A 20,914-nucleotide genomic window follows, 5' to 3' on the forward strand; every position below is an offset into this window, starting at 1 on the left:
GTTTTTAGTTCTGAGGCATATGCTCATGTGCCAAAGGATAAGCAAACAAAATTGGACAACAAAGCTGTCAAATGTATCTTCATCGGATATAGTTATGGTGTAAAAGGATACAAGCTTTGAGATCCTGTTGCACAAAAGGTATTTTATTCCAAAAGTGTTATTTTTAGAGAAACTAAGCCTTCTTTTGTTACAGTGTAGCCAGAACAAATTAAAGAAAATAAAGATGTGATTCAACATCCTACTACACCTAAGAAATTTGAATCAAGGCCTTTAGAAAGACAAGATGTTGAAGAGAGCTCTATGAGTTTTGAATCATTAGAGGAAGAGGGAGAACCTAATCACAAACTTGAACCTCCTAAACCTAAACCAGATCTTGTTCGAAGATCTACTAGAAAATGGAAACCACCTGAAAGGTATGGGTATTCTCCTGATGATTGGAGGTGCATATTTGCATTGAATGCTAACATTGATGAACCGAGATCTGTAGAAGAGGATCTTGGTATGAATGATTCAGAGTCTTGGAAAATAGCCATGGATGAAGAAATGGTATCTCTTAAGAGGAATCAAACGTGGGACCTTGTACCATTGCTTGAAGGACGGAAGCCTGTTGTTCGTAAATGGGTGTTCAAAAAGAAGATGGGTTCAGATGGAAGCATTGAGAAGTATAAAGTATGTTTGGTTGCAAAAGGTTACTCTCAAGTGGAGGGAGTAGATTATGGTGAGATTTTTTCTCCAGTAGCCAAAATGACATCCATTAGATTTTTGCTTTCTATTCCAGCAGCTTATGACCTAGAGATCGAGCAAATGGATGTGAAAACTGCTCTCCTTCATGGAGATTTGGAGGAAGAAATTTACATTTCACAACCAGAGCACTATGTGGTGAAAGGTAAAAGTCATTTGGTTTGTAAATTGAAGAAATCCTTGTATGGTTAAAAACAGAGTCCTAGGATGTGGTACCAAAAGTTTGATACATATGTGTTGAGTTTGGGATTTATGCGATCTAAATCTGATCATTGTATATATTTCAAATCTGATGGTGATGGTTTTCTGGTTATTGCCTTGTATGTCGATGACATGTTGTTTATTGGCAAAGGAAAAGGTTTGATTGTAGAGTTAAAATCTCAACTCTCAATAAAGTTTGAAATGAAAGATCTTGGTGCAGCTAGGCACATTCTAGGAATGGAGATTATAAGAGATAGACAGAATAGAAAGCTTTGGCTAGGCCAAAGTAAGTATGTTGGTACTATTTTGGAAAGATTCAATATGCAGGATTCAAGACCATTGAGTGTTCCAGTTACTATGGGAACAAAGCTTTCTAGCTCACAGTGTCCTACATCCCCATTGGAGATGGAAGAGATGAGTTGAGTACCATATCAGAGTGTTGTTAGAAGTTTGATATATGCTATGGTTTGTACAAGACCAGACATTTCCCAAGTAGTGGGAGTACTTTCCTGTTATATGTCTAATCCAGGAAGAGCACATTGGGATGTAGTAAAAGGAGTTTTTAGATACTTGTGGGGTACCTCAGAGTACTCAATATGTTTTCATGGAATAGGAAGTGAGCATTCCTTGGATATTTGAGGCTATGTGGATTCAGACTAGGCTAGTGATGTTGATAGAAGAAGATCCACCAGTGCATATGTGTTTACATTATTTGGTGGTACAATCAGTTGGATGAGTAAGTGACAGGTTATGGTCACTTTGTCCACTACTGAGGCAAAGTATATGGAAGCTACTCATGCATGCAAAGAAGCCATCTGGCTAAACAGATTGTGTTCAGATATAGAGTTCAAACAGGGTGCAGTGACAATTTATAGTGATAGCCAGAGTGCAATTTTCCTAGCGAAGAACTCGACTTTTCATGCGAGGACCAAGCACATTGATGTACAATATCATTTTGTGAGAGATATGGTCGAGGATGGCAAGGTAAAGCTGGGAAAGGTAGAGACTTTGGTGAATGTTGTTGATGCATTAACTAAGCCCATGAGCACAGAGAAATTCAGATGGTGTTCAGAGTCTATGGGCCTCTCAGCCCCTAGCAATTAAGTCCATGATATTTCGGATCCCCTGACTCTTGCAAGGTGTTCGACAAGTGGGAGAATGTTGAGAAACATGTGTCTCAACCTTGCAATCTTTTCTTGGAAAATTCCAGAATTTGTTTGTGGAAGTTTTCCACTTGTTTATGCATTGGAAAATGGTTAGTGAGTTTTTAAAATGAGTCTTGTCCATAGTAGAGTATAGGTAGGTCATTTTGAGAGCCTTGATGACTCATTTTGTGACTTTTATGGGGGTCTAGACTTAGAGACAAAATTGTGGACGGGATTACTATTTTTAACCTAGTTGTTTTTCCATATTGGAAATGTAAATGTCAGAAATGGGTAACATGTGGCATGGTAGTTTTGCCCATGGTTTTGTAAAAGCATAAGTGGTTTCCAACTTGTAAAATCACTATAAAAGGAGGGCTTGGGGAGGTGTTTGTGTAATTGAGTTCAGTTTGCAAGACTGGTGCTAGAAGGAGTCTCTCCAAGTTTGAGTTGTGGTGATGCGCTCCTGTAAGAACTTGCATTGCAAGTGTATTGTAATCATCTTGGTTTGATAATACATTGTGCGAGTTTTGGAGGGTGGGGTTTTTCTCTCGGAAGGGTTTCCCGATGTTAATCACTATGTTGTCTGTTCTTTGTTATTTTGATTATGTTATTATGCATTTCTTGAGATCTTTGCAATAGTTACTTTGATTTACATAATCATTCTCTCAAAGATTAGCGTAGGAAGCGATTCTGTGCACCTTTGCTTCCTTACAATTTCAATGGTACTTTTCCTTCCTTCTTTGCAGACTGTAAATCTCTACAGTATCTGTACATCGATGACAACTAGCTGAGCAGCGAGGTTCCTCTAGGACTATGGGGTGCTATCAAGCTCCAGGGACTATTTTTAGAGAAAAATAAGTTCCAAGGCAAGATTTCACTCGTAATTGGCCAAGCCACAAATCTAATTCGATTGAAGATAAGCAACAACCATTTCGATCGAACAATTCCTCTAAAAGTAGGGCGGCTTGCAAAACTTCAAGTGGTCAAAGCTAGCAACAACCAACTCTCAGGCCCCATTCCACCTGAGCTAGGGATTTTGAATTTGGTCAACTTTCTCCTTCTTGACCACAATTTTATCTCACAATAGATTCCTGAGGAAATAATGTCACTGAAGAATCTCACTTAGCTCAATCTGGGTTACAATAGACTTACGAGAAAAATCCTTGGATTGTTTAGCAAGATAAATACTCTTGATTTGTCAAACAATATGCTTTCTAGAAGTGTTCCTCTTGAATTTGGAGGACTGAATCTGAACTTTTTCAATTTATTAAACAACCTCTTGTTGACTTAGACAACTCGGCTTACAAGGACAACTTTCTAGGCAACCTGAAGCTATGCAAAGGGCATAATCTAATGCTACCTTCATGTTCTCTTCAAGAAAAATGTCACTTCAGAGGTTAGTGACCATTCTGGTACCATCTTTATTTATAGTTTCCCTCATTACCTTGGGCTGCATTTATTTTTCTTGCTCCTCGAAGTGGCATTACGCAGACACACGGTCATGGAAGATGATGCCATTCAATTTAAGAGAAGTGGACGAGGCATTCATCCTTCACAATCTATGAGAGAGTAATGTGATTGGCTCTGGAGGTGTGAGAAAATTTTATAAGGTCATTCTATAGAATGGGCAAGCTGTAGCTGTTAAGAAGATTCAGAACACGAGCAAAATGGGAAGAGAGAGTAAAATGGGGGAAGTGGAGGTGGACAAATTGGGAGCCATCAGGCATGCTAACATCTCGAAGCTTCTCTGTTGTTGGCAGTATTAATTTCTACCATTAATAGCAGACAACCAATCAGTAGCTTTCCAGCCCACTGTCCAGGCCACACTCTAGCACCGTCCATATTAAATAGGTGACATTAGCCGTCCCAGCCATTCCACCTACAGTATAGTAGCCACGCATGTTTTCAACATATGTAATAGTATATTTAATATAGTGTAACATGCGTAAAATGTTTTGTGTGTAGAGAGTTCTCATATCTTGTATAAATAGAGGCCTTATGTAATGTATTTTGCAAGTCAATAAGGCAATAAAATCAGTTTTATTTGTGTGTATTTGTCTCTCTTTTCCTTCAAATTGGTATCACAGCATGAAGCGTTGGGCCTAGGAGGAAAAGAATTATGTGTTAATATGTATAACTACTGTAGCAGTGAATGGATTTTCTAATGTTTTCTTTCTTGCATATTATTAGCTTCTAAAGTTGAAGATTGGTGGCTCTGAAGATCTAGAGAAGAAAAAAATGCCAATTTAATGTTTGAAGAAGGTATGAGGCGATTTCATAAAGTGAAATCTAATGAGCAAAAAGAATTGTTAAAAGGAGAAAATAAGTATTGTACTATTATTTGTTTAAGCTATATGTCATTGGCTTAGACTTGTTTGGTGGATTTGTTTTATAAAACAAAGTTTAAAATTGTAAGGTGTAGTTGTAACTGTGAGTATTAATGTGGCTTTAGGAAGTAGTATGGCTCAATCACAAATTTTAATATTTTCTAGTAAAAATTATGAATTTTGGGCTATAAAAATGAAAATATTATTTTGTTCTCAAGGCATATGGGATCTTATTGAAAAGGGTTTTACTAAGCCACAAGATGAGTCTACATTAACACAAGATGAAAAGTATAAATTACAAGATAACAAGAAAAAGGATTATAAAGTATTGTTTCTAATTCAACAATCTTTAGATGAATCAATTTTTCCTAAGGTTTGTGCAACTAAAAAGTTTAAAATTGCATGGGATATTTTAGAAACAACATATCAAGGGACATCAAAAGTTAAGATTGCTAAATTGCAAACTTTAAGGCGTGATTTTGAAAATTTGTCTATGAAGGATTCAGACTCAGTTGATCAATTTCTAAATCAAGTAATGAATGTGGTTAATCAAATTAGATCATATGGTGATGATTTCACAAATCAAAAAGTTTTTGAAAAGATACTTCGTAGTTTGCCTAGAAAATTTGATGCCATTGTTGTTGCCATTGAAGAATCTAAGGATTCGAAAATACTCTCTATTGATGAGTTAATGGGTTCACTTTTATCTCATGAATCAAGAATTAACAGAAATAACAATTCTTCTTTGGAGAATGCTTTTGGATCACAGGTATCTTTTGGGAGAGGAAGAGGAAGATCATACTATAGAGGAAGAGCAAGAGGTAGAAGCGTAGATGGATGTGGAAGTGCAAATCAAGAAGAAAGAACAAATCAATCCATTCAGAGTTAAAAAAAAAGGACGTGGTAGAAGTTCATTCCGACACCCATCATCAAGGTTTGATAAACCTCGAATTTAGTGTCATTATTGTAAGAGATTTGTTCATATTGCAAGTTAATGTAGAAAGAAATAAGAGGATATTGAAAAGAATGGTGCTAATTACTTAGATGTATCTGATAACAATTGAGGAAGCTTATTTATAACTTGTAATGTTTCTCAAGAAAGTTCTAGTGATATATGGTTCCTAGATAGTGGATGTAGTAACCATATGACTGGAAATAAAGATTTGTTTGCTAGCTTGGATGACTCTATAAAATCTAAAGTAAAGTTAGGAAATGATAGTAAATTTTTTGTAATGGGAAAAGGTGTTATAAATGTCTTGACAAAAAATGGAGGAAAAAGATATATTCCTAATGTGTATTTTGTGCTTGGATTAACACACAATCTCATGAGTGTTGGTCAACTAGTACAAAAGGGTTACAAAGTTTCTTTTGATAATGATGTTTGCACAATCTTGGATAGAAATCCTAGTGGCAGGTTAATTGCAAGGTCAACATGACACAAAATCAAATGTTCCCCCTCAAGATTCATTGCATTCAAGGAGGAAAAAAGGTTAGTTTCAAGAGAGTACACTCAGATTAGTTGTGGCTATGACATTTGAGGTATGGTCATCTTCATTTTGATGCTTCAAGCTTATTACAAAAGAAGAATATGGTGAAAGGATTGCCTCAAATATTGAAACCACCAAGTTCATATGAAAGTTGTATTTTGGCAAAACAACATAGAGAAAGCTTCCCAGTAGGAGGTTCATATAGAACAAGAGCACCATTGGAGTTAGTTCACACTAATATATGTAGACCTATGCAAACTCCATCATTAGGAGGAAGTATATATTTCCTAAAATTTATTGATGATTTGAGTAAGAAGACCTGGATATACTTTCTCAAACAAAAGAGTGAAGCTTTTGAAAAGTTCAAGGAGTTTAAAACTTTGGTTGAAAAAGAAAGTGGTCTCTACATCAAGGTATTGTGATCTGATAGAGGTGGTGAATTCAGTTCTAACGAGTTTCTAGAATTTTGTAGATTTCATGGAATTAAGAAGCAGTTTACCACAAGGTACACACCACAAAAAAATGGTGTAGCAGAAAGGAAGAACATAACCATAATGGAAATGACAAGGAGTATGTTGAAGGCCAAAAATCTATCCAATGAATTTTGGGCAAAAGCAATAGCATGTGTTGTTTACATTTTGAATAGGAGTCCTACAAAGAGTGTTAAGAACATAATTCCACAAGAAGCATGGAATGGTAAGAAACATATTGTATCCCATTTTAGAGTATTTGGATGTGTTTCTTATTCATTAGTTCCATCTAAATTGAGAAAGAAATTGGATGATAAAAGTGAAAATGCATCTTTATTGGTTATAGTGAAGAATCAAAGGCTTGTAGATTGTATAATCCCATTTCAAAGAAATTGAACATTAGCAAGGATGTTAAATTTGAAGAAGATTCATGGCATGAAAATGATAACAAACAAGTCACAAGAGGAGCACAAATATTACAAGGTGATGATGAATTAAAGGAGCAAGGGATTCAATCAACACCTAATACTCTAGCAAGGAACTTTGTGCAAGAAACCTCACCTCCAAGTTCAAATGTAAGTGATAAATCTGATTCAACATTCTCAACACCAAGTTACAAAGGTAAGAAGATGAGAAGTTTAAAAGAAATGTATGATCAAGAAGAAGAAAATGTAGATATTTACTCAAATTTTGCTTTATTTTCTTGTGATCCATTGTATTTTGATGAAGCAATTAAAGAAAATAAATGGATCAAGCCAATGGATGAAGAAATTGACTCTATTGAAAGAAATGACAGATGGAAATTAATGGATTTACCTAAAGGAAAAGAATGTATAGACGTCAAATGGGTTTACAAAACAAAATTTGATAAAAAAGGTGAAATTGTTAAGCATAACGCAAGACTAGTTGCTAAAGGTTTTTCACAACAATATGGAGTTGATTATAATGAAACATTTGCTCCAGTTGCTAGACTTGACACAGTTAGAACTACTTTAGCAATAGCAGCACAAAATGATTGGAAAGTATATCAAATGGATGTAAAATCATCTTTTTTGAATGGTTTTCTTGATATAGAGGTATATGTTAAACAACCACCTTGTTATGAGGTTAGTGGGCATGAAAATAAGGTATATAAACTAAACAAGGCACTTTATGGTTTGAAACAAGCTCATAGGGCTTGGTATAAGAAGATTGATTCATACATGATAAGTAATCAATTTAACAGAAGTAACAATGAGTCCACATTGTATGTTAAGACTAATATGGAAGGTCATATTTTGATTGTATGTTTGTATGTTGATGACTTGATTTCACTGGAAATCTATCAGTAGACATGTTCAAGTTAGAAATGATGAAAGAATTTAAAATGACAGATTTGGGGCTGATGAGATATTTCTTAGGTATTGAAGTTATTCAATGTGACAAAAGGTATCTTCATTAGTCAATCAAAGTATATAAAGGATTTTTTAAAGAGATTTAAAATGATGAATTGCAATCCAGTGTCAACTCCAATTGTAATTGGAACAAAACTTAGCAAGGAAGAGAAGGGCTCAAATGTTGATCCAACTATGTTTAAAAGACTTGTTGGAAGTTTAATGTATATGATAGCTACAAGGCTAGACATCATGTATAGTGTTAGTTTGATCTCAATGTTCATGGAATCACCACAAAATTCTCACTGGCAAGTTGGAAAAAGGATATTGAGATATATTGCAGGAACAACAGGATATGGAATCCTATATTCCAAAGCTAACAATTTTGGTTTGATTAGTTATACTGACAGTGATTTTGTAGGAAGCATTGATGACAGGATGAGCACTTCTAGATATATCTTTCACCTTGGATTAGGAGTCGTATCATGGGCATCAAAGAAGCAACCTATAGTGACAATCTAATTAGCTGAAGTAGAATATGTAGCTATCACTTCCACAACATGTCAAGTGTTGAAAAATGTTTCCCTTGATGTCACACAAATGTCATATCAGTCATTAGTCTCAAGTTCATCGAGCTCAGACAGTCTGCAATACAATTTACAGTGCCAACCGAGCTCACTCAATCATCAAATGAATCATGGAAAAGTCAGTGTTAACCAAGCTTCACTCGGTCTCCAAAGGTTAGTTTCCACCGAGCTCACTCGGTCATCAAATAAATCATGAAAAAGTCAGTGTTAACCGAGCTTCACTCGGTCTCCAAATGTTAGTTTCCACCGAGCTCACTCGGTCATCAAATGAATCATGAAAAGTTAGTGTTAACCAAGCTTCACTCGGTCTCCAAAGGTTAGTTTCCAATCGAGCTCACTCGGTTATCTCACGAAACTCAGTACTTACCGAGTTCTCTCGATAATTGAAGGATTGTCATGAAGTTCGTTGTATCAACCGAGTTCAGTCGGTTAACACAGGAATTATTTTCTGAACAAAGTTCACCGTGCACGGTCGGCCAGTATAGGGATGTGCTAATTAATTACTTTTAGCTGACTATTGTAATTGTTTGTTTTAGTCAATGATTTGAGCCGACTAAGATAATCTGAAAGGTATATATGGTCATTCAAGTTATGAATTAAAGTGTGTGATTAAAATAAGAGAAGTTATGAATGTGAATTATAGTATGAAGAGGCGAATTTTGAGAAAAGTTTGACGAAGGATCAGATGTGTTGAAGGAGCTGCAAAGTTGTATTTGATCAGTAAGGATTCAGTCAAGCATAACAGAGATCTACAATCAGCAAAGATAAGTTGTACCTTATGTTAGGTCACTTCATTTTTGCTTTCTAACCATTGTAACAGTGTATTCAAAATCTCTTAACTAAGTCTGTTTAATAGCCATTCAATAAATCCTCTAACAAGGTGACAGTGCAGTTGAATTGTTCTAAAGACCTCTAGCAAGGCCACTCCTAACAGGGTGATTAAATCCTTTAATAGGGTCACACCTAACAATGTGTTTTTGTAACCTTTAACAGGGTTGGCTCCTAATAGGGCTCACTTTAGAAGAGTGAAAAATAGTACCTAGTTACATTGGTGGTTTTTTTCATATTGGGTTTCCACATTAAATTTGGTGTCTCCTACGTTCTTAATTGCTAAATTGCTTTTTCCATGATAACATATCAGTTCTTAATATTTGTCATTTGCTGCAGTATCAAGTTTCAGCATTTTACTAATCAGATCAAGGGTATATTCAGACATCTTAGGGACTGTGGAAAGATTATGGGATAACTAATTCACCCCCTCCCCCTCTCAGTTACTCTATTCTCATTTCCAACAATTGGTATTATAGCTTTTGGTGCTTGAAAGAAAAGATTTCAAGGATCTAAGTCAAAGATCAAGATGTCTTACAAAAGAAAAATTCCAAAACTCAACAGAGATAACTTCTCCGCATGGCAAGGATTGATGGGACTTCATCTGGCTATTGTTGGTGATACTGGACTAAAATACCTTGAAGAAAAATATGAAGAAGCTCCTGGCACATTGTCTGTCAATGACATTGCTGAAAAAAAGACTCACAACAATATGATGATAGACATAGCATCTGCTCTCAGTTATGAAGAATTTGATGACATTAAGGACTGCACAACTACCTTTGAGATGTGGAACAAGCTAAAAGAGATCTATGGAGGAGATGATAATGTAAGAAGAGAAAAACAGAAAGTCTAAGAGGACAATTTGATCAAACGAGGATGAAAGAGGATGAAAACATTCCAAAGTATGTTGAAAGAGTTAAAGCATGTGTGAGTGCAATCCGAGAATCTGGAGGTGATATCAAAGGAGAAACAGTTATAAGAAAATTTCTCAGAACCTTGCTTCCTATTTATGCAATCAGAGTTTTTGCAATTCAGGAAAGAAGGTGTGAAGAAAATCATCAGATAAATCTTGAGGCCATAGTTGGAAGACTAACTGCATTTGAACTAGATAACTTTGATAACTATGTTCCAGCCTCAGAAAATATTGAATCAACATTTCAAGCCAAGCTCTCACTCAAAGAAAAAAGCAAAAGGGAGAAGGAATCTCAGTCAGAAAGTGAAGAGGAATCTAGCCAAAGTTCAGACAGTGACCTCGAAGTGATTGAAGCTCTACTAGCAAGGAAATACTCTAGATACAGAGGAAAATACAAAGGTAAAGTTCCTCTAATCTATTTTTCTTGTGAAGATATTGGTCATATTGCAGCAAGGTGTCCAAACAAGAAAAACAATGATGAAAAGAAAGATTATAAATGGAATGGCAAGAAAGACTTCAAATCATCCAAGAACAAAGGTAAGAAATCATGCTTCATGGCTGAAAATTCTAAAGATTCTGATAATAGTGAGGATGAAATTGTTTATATTGCCATTAAAGATGATTCTGACAGTGATGAGGAAGATAAAATGGCACTTGTCTCTCATATAAGTAAGTTTGATTATAGATTATAGACAGTGGTTGCTCACATCATATGACTGGTGATAAAACTAAGTTTGATCAGTTTGAAGACTATGATGGTGGCAGTGTAAGGTTTGGTAATAATGAACCTTGTTTCATAAAAGGAAGAGGAAGAATCTGTCTAACCAAAGAACTTGTATGTAATAATGCCTATTGGGTTGAAGGTCTTAAAGATAATTTGCTAAGTGTGGCATAGTTACTCAATACTGGATTCAAGGTGGAATTCATGCATGGAAAGGGAAGACTGTTGGATGAGCAAGGAAAGCTGATAGGATCTAGAACCCAAACTAAAGGTAACTTGGTTTATCTAGAACTTGGTGAATGCTCATGTTTTATTGCTCAAATTGAAGAAATTTGGTTATGGAATAAAAGGTTGTGTCATGTCAATTTTGATAACTTGGTAAAAATAAGAAAATTCAAGAAAGTAAGAGGCATTCCTAACATTAAGAAACTGGAGGATGGTCTATGCAAGAATTGTCAGATTGGTAAAATGGGTAAGACTAGTTTTAAAAGTAAAAACTATCAGTCTAAAGATATATTAGAAATTGTGCATACTGATTTATGTGGACCCATTAGAATAGAAAGCTATACCAGAGAAAACTTTTTTATTCTTTTTGTTGATGACTACTCAACAATGATGACTGTCATGTATCTAAGGAATAAATCAAAAGCATTTGAGAAATTCAAATGGTATTTGGAAAGAGTAGAAAAAGAAATAGGAAAAAGACTAAAATGCTTAAGGCTAGATAGAGGTGGTGAATTCATCTCACATGAATTCAACAACTTCTGCATTGAAAAAGGTATTAAAAGACAAGTCTCAGCACTAGGAACTCCTGAACAAAATGGAATAGCTGAAAGAAGAAATAGATCCATCATGGATTGTGCAAGAACCCTGATGATAGAAAAGAACATTGCTATCAAATACTGGAAGGAAGCCATTAGCACAACAGTTCATACCTTAAACCGAGTACAGTTGAAGAAGGACTCATTCAAAACTCCCTATGAATTATGGTATGGCTACAAACCCAATGTAAATTATCTGAAAGTATTTGGAAGCAAATGTTATATTTTGAAAGAATCTAGAAAAGGAAAATTTGATGTAAAAGGTGATGAAGGAATATTTTTAGGATATTTGTGCAAAAGCAAAGCATATAGATGTTTAAATCTATCCACTCACAAAGTCATAGAAAGTGCACATGTGAAAGTTGATGAGTTTGTAGACAAATCTGAGGAAGAAAGAAAAAAGGTACTTGAAGATTATAGAAGATTTTTTTACATTGAACCAGATACTATACCAAGCATACAGTTCACTCAAGACTCCTCAACTCCCAAGTCAATAGTAACCGAATTGCAAAACGTTCAAATCGAGCCACAACAACATTTAGACACTACCGAGCAAGTGTCTGATGAGTCTAACGCGCCCAAGCCAATTCTTACCGATCCAGAACAGCCTGAACATGAAATTGAAACACAAGGAGATAGCAATGAAACTCATTCAAGAGGCAAAGAACCTGTATTAGCTAAATATGTCAGAAGACATCATGAACCAGATTAGATCATTTGAGACAAATTTGAAGGAACCTTGACAAGAAGCAAGAAAAGTACTTGTTTACCTGCTGATTTTGAACCTACAAGCATTAAAGATGCATTGGCAGATGATAGTTGGATTGAGGCAATGAACGAGGAAATAGAATAGATAGAGAAGAACAAGGCATGGACTCTTGTACCCAGGCCTAAAAATAAGAATGTAATTGGAACCAAGTGGGTATTCAGAAACAAGTTTACTGAAGATGGTAAGGTATCCAGAAATAAAATCAGATTAGTATGCAAAGGATACTCTCAAAAAGAAGGCATAGATTATGGAGAAACCTTTTCTCCTATTGCAAGATTGGAAGGAGTCAGAACCTTATTTTCATATGCTGCTCACAAAGGATTCAAAGTTTATCAGATGGATGTCAAGTCAGCATTCCTCAATGGAATACTGGATGAAGAGGTTTACATTGAACAACCCGAAGGCTTTGTTGATCCAGATAAAAGGAACATGGTTTGCAAATTACACAAGGAACTATATGGTCTGAAACAAGCCCCTAGAGCATGGTATGAAAGATTGCATAACTATCTTATTCATATTGGTTTTCAAAGAACTAATGATAACAATAGCTTGTATATAAAGGAAGGACTAGATAATAAGATTGTCCTGGCAGAAATATTTATAGATGATACTGTTTTCACAGGACATGATGATCTTTGCAAAGAATTTTTAGAAAAAATAAACAAGGAATTTGAAATGTCTATGTTTGGTGAAATAAAATTCTTTGTTGGTCTTCAAATTCAATAAAATAAGAAAGGCATCTACATCACTCAATCAAAATACATCAAGGAGATATTGAAAAAGTTTGGTATGGAAGACTGTAAACTTGTTGGAACTCCAATGTGTACTGGATTGAAACTTACCAAAGATGATGAATCCAAAGAGGTAGATCAAACATTGTATAGATCTATGATTGGAAAATTGCAATATGTAGTTCATACCAGGCCAGATATTGCCCTTGCAGTTGGTATTGTTGCAAGATTTTCAGCAAAGCCAAGAGAAACTCACTTGATGGCAATCAAAAGAAGAATGAGATATTTGAAAGGAACTGAAGATTATGGCTTATGGTACAAATTTGGAGGTAATTTGGATTTGAAAGTGTTTACTGATGTTGATTGGGTAGGAAACCTTGATGACAGAAAAAGCACAAGTGGAGGAGCATTCTTTCTTGGAAAAAGATTGGTTTCCTGGACAAGCAAAAAGCAGAATTGTACATCCCAATCTACAACAAAGGCAGAGTATGTTGCTGCATTAGTAAATTGTTCAAATATTGTTTGGTTTAAGCAGTTATTGCAAGGAATGAAGATGGAAATCAATGAACCAATCGTCATGTTCTGTGACAATACTAGTGCAATCAACATATCTAAGAATCCAATGATGCATTCCAAGACCAAGCATATTGCAATAAAATATCATTTTGTCAGAGAGTTGGTACAAGACAAGGAGATCAGATTGAAATATGTCCATACAAAAGAACAAATTGCTGACATATTCACAAAGCCTTTACCTAAGGATGCATTTTTGTATCTCAGAGGTAAGTTAGGGGTCATTCCGCTATCTGAAGTCCACTAGAAATGAGTTCTAGTAATGCATCAACGCATATAGGATTGAAGATCTATTTGTTGATGTAGTTTCATCAGAAATCATTGCATATGAATCAGTACCAAAGGTACATTATAAATCACTTAACTTCTATTGTCTTTGGCATGTGTTGTCAAAGAGGGAGAGATTTTACTATCATATCCTTCAAAAATTTGTGAAGTTTTGAAAAGTTTTCCATGAAGTCCCTTAACAGAGGGAGACTATTGAAAGAGGGAGAAGTCTGTTATCTTGTTGAACTTGTTTTCAAAATTTTATTTCTGTTATGACATGTTGTGTTGCCATCAATGCCAAAGAGGGAGATTGTTGAAAAATGTTATCCTTGATGTTACACAAATGTCATATCAGTCATTAGTCTCAAGTTCACCGAGCTCAGACAGTCTGCAATACAATTTACAGTGCCAAACGAGCTCACTCAATCATCAAATGAATCATGGAAAAGTCAGTGTTAACCAAGCTTCACTCAGTCTCCAAAGGTTAGTTTCCACCGAGCTCACTCGGTCATCAAATGAATCATGGAAAAGTTAGTGTTAACTGAGCTTCACTCGGTCTCCATAGGTTAGTTTCCACTGAGCTCATTTGGTCATCAAATGAATCATGAAAAGTTAGTGTTAACCAAGCTTCACTCGGTCTCCAAAGGTTAGTTTCCAACTGAGCTCTCTAAGTTATCTCACGAAACTCAGTACTTACCGAGTTCTCTTGGCGATCGAAGGATTGTCACGAAATTCGCTGTATCAACCGAGCTCAGTCGGTTAACACAGGAATTATTTTCTAAAAAAAGTTCACCGTGCAGGGTCGGCCAGTATAGGGATGTGCTAATTAATTACTTTTAGCAAACTATTGTAATTGTTTGTTTTAGTCAGTGATTTGAGCCGACTAAGATAATCTGAAAGGTATATATGGTCATTCAAGTTATGAATTAAAGTGTGTGATTAAAATAACGGAAGTTATGAATGCAAATTATAGTATGAAGAGGCGAATGTTGAGAAAAGTCTGATGAAGGATCAGATGTGTTGAAGGAGCTGCAAAGTTGTATTTGATCAGTAAGGATTCAGTCAAACATAACAGAGATCTGCAATCAGCAAAGATAAGTTGTACCTTATGTCAGGTCACTTCATTGTTGCTTTCTAGCCATTGTAACAGTGTATTCAAAATCTCTTAACTGAGTTGGTTTAATAGCCATTCAATAAATCCTCTAACAAGGTGACAGTTCAGTTGAATTATTCTAAAGACCTCTAGCAAAGCCACTCCTAACAGCGTGATTAAATCCTTTAACAGGGTCACACTTAACAGTGTGTTTTTGTAACCTTTAACAGGGTTGGCTCCTAACAGGGCTCACTTCAGAAGAGTGAAAAATAGTACCTAGTTACATTGGTGGTTTTTCCCATATTGGGTTTCCACATTAAGTCTGGTGTCTCCTGTGTTCTTAATTGCTAAATTGATTTGTGCATGATAACATATCAGTTCTTAATATTTGTCATTTGCTGCATTATCAAGTTTCAGCATTTTACTAATTAGATCAAGGGTATATTCAGACATCTTAGGGAATGTGGAAAGTTTATGGGATAACTGATTCACCCCCTCCCCCTCTCAGTTACTCTATTCTCATTTCCAACAGTCAAGTAGTATGGATGCATCAAATTTTGTTCGATCTTCACCATCATCAGGAGGAATCAACACTAATTCTTTGTGATAAAATATCAACAATAGCATTATCTAAAAATCATGTATTTCATAAGAGGAGAAAACATATTGATACAAGGTATCACTTCATCAGAGAATTGGTCAACAATGGAGAAATCTATCTTAAGTTCTGCAAATCTGAAGATCAATTGGTAGATATCTTCACTAAGGCATTGTCAAAGAATAACTTTGAATATCTGCAAGAGAAATTGTGTATTACTGATGCAAAATTTGTTAATGAAAGAAATTAAGGGGGAGTGTTGGCGGTATTAATTTCTACCATTAATAGCAGCCAACCAGTCTATCGATAGCCCACAACTTAGTCGTCTAGGCCACTGCTAGCCCACACTTCAGCACCGTCCATATTAAATAGGTGACATTAGCCATCCCAGCCGTTCCACCTACAGTATAGCAGCCACCCATGTTTTTAATATACGTAATATTATATTTAATATAGTGTAACATGTGTAAAATGTTTTGTGTGTAGAGAGTTCTCATATCCTCTATTAATAGAGGTCTTATGTAATGAATTTTGCAAGGTAGTAAGGCAATAAAATTAGTTTTATTTGTGTCTATCTGTCTCTCTCTTTGCCTTCATCTATTGCATTTCAAGTGAAGACTCCGATTTCAAGCTATTGGTGTACGAGTTCATGCCCAACGAAAGCTTGTTCAACATTCTGCATGAAAATAGATCAGGACCACAAGTAAATCTCCAATGGTCGATCTGTTATCAGATTTCTCTTAGTCTAGCTCATGGTCTGAGTTATATGCATCATGATTGCTGCCCTCCAATATTGCACAGAGATGTGAAATCCAACAATATTTTGCTTAATGAGGAATTTGGGGCTAAAATTTTAGATTTTGGGGTATCCAAAGAGCTAAACAAGCTAGGGTATGAGTTCATGGTTTCTGGTTATGTAGGGTCACATGGATACATAGCCCCAGGTATGAGAACTCACTCTTTCACACCTGTTACCTTAGTTTTCTTCCACAAATTAGATTAGTTTTTTCTTGTGCAAATTATCTTCTACTTTTTATTATTATTGGGAATTGTGATGCAGAATATGCGGAGAGGCTAAAGGTGAACAAGAAGAGTGATGTATACAATTTCGGAGTGGTGATGTTAGAGCTAGTGAGCAGGATGAAAGCGACGGGTGAAGTAGAGTATGGAGAGGATGGGGACATCATGGAATGGATACGCAATAGATTTTTTATGGGCAGACAAGAGATGGCAGTGTTTGACGATCGCATGGTGGGAGATAATTACATCGAACAAATTATGTGTGTCTTGCATTTGGGTTTGTTTTGCACAAATAGAGTGCCTAAATAGCAGCCTTCTATGAGAATAGTCATGGAGAGATTAGTAACATGTGGTGGAGATAAGTGCAAAGAGACATTTTTTCAGCATCACGAAAGTATTTTAATTAGCGAATCTGATAGTGATGATGAAGTTGTTTACTTTCCAGAAGTGGACTAATTGTCACACTTGCATCTATATAGTCTTTGTACGATTGCCACCTCAAGTTAGACATCGGCTTTTTTTTTGTACCTTTATGAGGAAAAGTAGAAGCTCATTGTTCCATAGGCATGGATTTAAAATTAAATGTTAGCAGCTTATGCGCTTCCGTGAAATAAGAAACCGTCACAGCATCTGATTTTCGTAACATGTCCTCATAAATAGTATAATATTTACAATGTGTTTTCTAATATGTATTGTGAAATATAAATTGAATTTGTGAATTATTAATAAAAACATAATTATTTTATTTTTTAATTATATTTTTAATCTAATTATACATACTTAATTTTTCTCACAATGTAATTATATTATATAATATATCATAAAGTACTTGAAAATTTTATTAAATAAATATTACAAGGTATAAAAAATTCACAACTATAAATATCCAATTATATAGGAGTTGTTGACATTGCTCTTATGGCTAGGGCTCTACAAGTCTAGGGATATTGATTAATGAGCTCTCATATTTGTGTTCATAATCTTTTGAGTGGTTATAAGTAGGTTGTATACAACTATAAATATTGAATGATATAGGAGTTGTTGACATTGCTCTTATGGCTAGGGCTCTACAACTCTAGGGATATTGATTAAGGAGCTCTCATGTTTGTGAATAATCTTTCGAGTGGTTATAAGTAGGTTGACCTTAACCATTTGTGGCCATGCTTGACATTACCTTTATTGCTAGATGGTAGATGTAATAAATAAAAGAATAATATTGTCATTGATAGAATTTTTGTTGGTGGAGAGTAAAAGGAGAGGTCTTTCAAAGAAGTTTCTAGTGTGTTCAATTTCCCTAGTGGTGCTATGTTCAAAATTGGCATCATTGCAAAAAGCTTATCTGCAGATGTTCATTGTGGAGGAATAGGAAACAATCCTCGAACATTTTATTGGTTGTCAAACCTAATTTCAAAATATCTAAAGTTATTGATAGTGAAAAGGATATGCTAAAAAAATGTATCTATTTTTCTTGCGACTCAGGATGTTTCTAAGATCCACACTCAAAAATTTGTGAATCATTGGCTGCATAGTGTGTGGTCTAAAAGGTTTGGGTTTCCTTATACCTATTGCAGGATGATCCAAAATTGCTTGTTTCTTATTTTTTTCAAAACCTCTCTTTGCCAAAATCAAGTGGTAACAAGATAGATTTTAACATCAACTCATGCATTTTAAGGGCTTTTTATCACTGGACAAATGTGAATAAGGAGCAATTATTGGATTCATCAAATCCTAGATCGGTCACTATTCAAAACATTCCCACATTTAGGTGGAATTTCCTACCTATACTTATGAAAACTCTAGAAAGTGATTTGTGTAGAGGAACCTGGCCCTGATTATCCAATAGGGTCAATTGATGGGTTATGGCACTATAAGCCATCTTTGCATTGTTATATGGTCATATAAGACCTTTCAAGATGTGATAAGGTTTATAAATGTTGATAAGGTTGTATGGTAAAAAAATCTCAAGCTCGGAAGAAGTTGTCAAGCAACTTTTCTTGCAACCAAAAATAGTGTTTACTTTAGTGGTGAATATTCAGTAATTGGAAAATTTCGCTTATCAACCAAAGTTGGTTTGGAAATTTTTTTCCACATATGTAGTATTACATGTTGCCCCAACTTTACCAAAAATGGGTTACACACCCAAGCCTATCATCACAGGATTTATGCCATTGGCTCTCCTTTTCACACAATGTAGCTAATCAAAAATATTTTTTGCACATGGCAAATTAAACACATTCGCCTATGATTTCCAAAGGGAAAATTTTGGATGGCCTCAATTGTCCCATGGTTTTTAATGTTTTCTAGGAGAGGGATGACATTTTCCTCACAAATATGTGGACATGTGTCCCCTAATTCAATTTTTCCAACTCTATTATGCATGGTCATATATTGGATGGGCAATAATTGCCTTGGAAATTACATAAGATGTATTTTTATTACATAGGATTCACCAAATATTTTGTATATGCTATAATATTCCTGTAAAATTTTCCAAAAAGGATTGGTATGAATACATTCATAGACCAGTAGGTTATCTCCATTACAATTGAGAGAGAAGTCTCAATTTCTCAAACTATTGAGAGAATTGGCTACTAACAAATGCAATTTAGGAAAAGGTGAGAAACTCAGACCTCTATATGTCTGGACTCTACAATTTTAGTCATACTTATTTAGTAAGTACAAGTTAGACTTGTATTGGTCAGTTATAACCTACGAAGATTGACTACTAAGTCATCCAATATCTAGGGAGACCTAGGATATCTATATTTTATAGTGTAGGTCAGACAATCAATGACTCCTATTTAGATAAATATATGCAATAGGTGATTGTAACTTTTTCAAAAAGTTCTTTTTATGTGAAGCCTATATTTCTTAGGAGAATCATAGATGTCAAACATGAATAAGGGTAAGACTCTTACGTGTGGTGGAAGCCAAGAAAGTCCAAAAAAATGCACTCGCAAAATCTATCATCGTATCTTAGTGGCCAAAATGAGGAAGCTACAATATCACAAATATAGTTACAAGATTCTCAACAACTGTCAATATCACTAGCACATATTGAAGAAGTTAGCAAACTTGATATCCTAGATAAATGTGTGTGCACTACAACTCACTTCCTATAGACAAACTTTCCTTATGTTAGACACTATCTCAATTCTTTGATATTTTCATGAAGACTCTTCAGATCTCCACTTATATTGTCACAAACTTTTCTTAATATTTCTACATCATGTAGGGTTTGTGCCTTTGCTGCTACAACTTCTAATAGGGTAGTAAATTCAGCATCAAAAGCTTGAATAATAGTTTTTCCTCTATCCTATGGATATGCTCTAGTCATCTTTACATATATAGTATTGTGCAACCTATAAGTTACTTCTATTAGTGTGCTCTACATACTCTTCATTTTTCTATTCTTCTCAATTATTTTACTGAGTGATGAGATCAATTCAGTTTGATCATCATCATCTAACCCTATAAGTTTTGTCAATGTAAGGGGTGTCCTAGAAGAACTAGGTGCACTTTCCTTCATCTTTTCTTCTTCCTTTTCCTTCTTCTCTTCTTCTTTTTCCTTCTTTTCTTCTTCTTCATTTTTCTTATTTTCTTCTTCTCATAATCCTCTTCTTTTGTTCTCTTATCTTCTTCTTCTTTCTTCTTCTTATCTTCCTATTCTTTTCTCTTCTTATCTTCTTCTTCTTTTCTCTTCTTATCTTCCTCTTCTTTTCTCTTCTCATCTTCTTATTTCTTCTTATCTTCCTCTTCTTTCTCCTTCTTTCCTCTACCTTCAATTTCTTTTTATTTTCATCTTTTAGCTTCTTCTTTTCTTTTTCCTTATTCTTTTTGTCTTCTTCTTCTTCCTAATTTTTAGAGTTGGTGTAGCTCACGAAATTATGAAATATTTGTTCCAAAGTCCTTACTTAGATCCTCTACTGTATCAATTGTAACATTAGTGCTTTCAATTTGCACTGTGTCAGTACCAATGGTGATTTACAAAGTAGACTCTATCATTGCAACTTCCTTCTTGATTTTTGCTACTGATGTAACTACTAGTATAGTCACTTTAGACTTCTCTACTGCTATTGTGTTCTCAATTGGTAATGTTTTCTTTTCTATCATAGGGATTTCTCTTTTCTTATTTCTTAGCGAGGGCTCAGTGCCCTTCATTATTTTCTCCATGTCCTCATTACTGTTAACTTTGCAAAATTTTCTAATTAGGTTTTTTGTAATTCTTTTATCTTCATCTTCGACT

The 20,914-nt window shown here is 35.0% G+C and overlaps 1 pseudogene; it reads left to right on the forward strand.

Moving 5' to 3' along the window:
* Positions 1-16,297: 16,297 nt before the first annotated feature.
* LOC149538376 (leucine-rich repeat receptor-like serine/threonine-protein kinase BAM2 pseudogene) lies at positions 16,298-17,302 on the forward strand (annotated as a pseudogene).
* The last annotated feature ends 3,612 nt before the right edge of the window (positions 17,303-20,914 follow it).

Source organism: Cupressus sempervirens, chromosome 9 (assembly GCF_028749045.1).
Source record: "Cupressus sempervirens isolate cs-2001-9-10 chromosome 9, ASM2874904v1, whole genome shotgun sequence".
In the NCBI taxonomy this organism is placed as follows: domain Eukaryota; kingdom Viridiplantae; phylum Streptophyta; class Pinopsida; order Cupressales; family Cupressaceae; genus Cupressus; species Cupressus sempervirens.